We start from the raw sequence: 1383 nt of genomic DNA on the forward strand, positions 1-1383 counted from the left end.
CTATTAGGGTGTTGATATTTTTGGCTTTTGTATTGGCAAAAAGGAAATCAAACTAACCTTAGATATAAAGATGTGAAATAGACAATTTTATTGCCTTTTGGGAGTATTATTGGTGTTGGAGTAGAGGGAGCTGGGTATTTAAAGGTTAATTCAGAGGGAGCTAGATATTTAAGGTTAATTATAAATTTATGGTTGAATTAGTGATGGCTTCAAGAGGGTGTTCCTAGCTTAGTTGAAGTAGATGGAATGTAAACATTTGATATAGATCTAGCCAATGATACAAATCAAGACAAAATTCAAAAAAATCCTAAGCCCCACATGGAGACACGATACTATTTTTGGGCTTCATTTCTCCTACCATCTTTGGTCAAAATAAGCACAATAATAGGGTTACAACTAAACTAAAATACCCTTAAAAAATAATAGGAAGCTTAACATAGATAGATTTTAAACAAGACCAGGAAAAGGCCAAACTCAATTACTGCAAAAGATTGTTGAGAGTGATTATTGGGATGTCTCGGTGAGGGAAGGGAGGAAGGAAGGAAAGGATTTGGTGAAGAGAGGAGCAAAGAGGTAGAGGAAAGTGATATTGGACAACAATGAGGGCATCACCAATGATGCAACTCACAGATTGGCAAAAAGAGGAGGTGTTAAGTGTATTAGTGGCCTCATGATGAAGAGACTAGAGCTATGTTAAAGATCTTTATCAATAAATTTATGAGAGATGTCATCATATATAGAGTGCATGCTCATAGGAAGATTGTCATAGCCATGGACATCCTTTAAGCCCTCAAGTGGTAGGGAAGAACCCTCAATTCATGTTAAAAAGAGCTTAAAGCTTTGTTAGAACCATGCTAAAGGGAATGCAAGAAATGATTGACAAGTCCATTATGAATTTCATTAGATGTATAACTATAATGAAGCAAGACTTGGACTGAATCAAACATATAATCACCAAACTTGAAGTTAAATGATTTGATTCAAAAACAATGGATGATGTCAAGGACATCGTCAATTGATTTATTATACAATTTTTCATTTGATGTGTATGTTTGTACTATAATTGGATTTTTTGATGCATGGCTTGATGTACTTGAAACCACAATAAATGTATTGGCCATTAGATTGATGGAGCAAAAATGAAGTAGCAATAAGATTATTCTAGTTAATATAAATTTAGACTTGTTTAAAGTGAAATGTACATAGATAACATATGTTTCAGTAACAATGACTTTGGAAGTGCAAACTATAGTTGAAAGAAGCTAGCAAAGCTGTTTAAAATTTTGTAAATGTAAGTTGTAGAAATTGCAATTGACTTTGAATAGTAGAGATGAGAAAGCGATTAGATTTAGCCGACCTACTCTAGCCCCTACAAGATAGAGG

At 33.8% G+C, this 1383-nt stretch overlaps 1 pseudogene; it reads left to right on the forward strand.

The window, feature by feature from the left end:
* The first annotated feature begins 203 nt into the window (after positions 1 to 203).
* On the forward strand, positions 204 to 825 carry LOC149556039 (histone H4-like; annotated as a pseudogene).
* Positions 826 to 1383: the final 558 nt, after the last annotated feature.

Source organism: Cupressus sempervirens, chromosome 5, assembly GCF_028749045.1.
Source record: "Cupressus sempervirens isolate cs-2001-9-10 chromosome 5, ASM2874904v1, whole genome shotgun sequence".
Taxonomy (NCBI): Eukaryota; Viridiplantae; Streptophyta; class Pinopsida; order Cupressales; family Cupressaceae; genus Cupressus; species Cupressus sempervirens.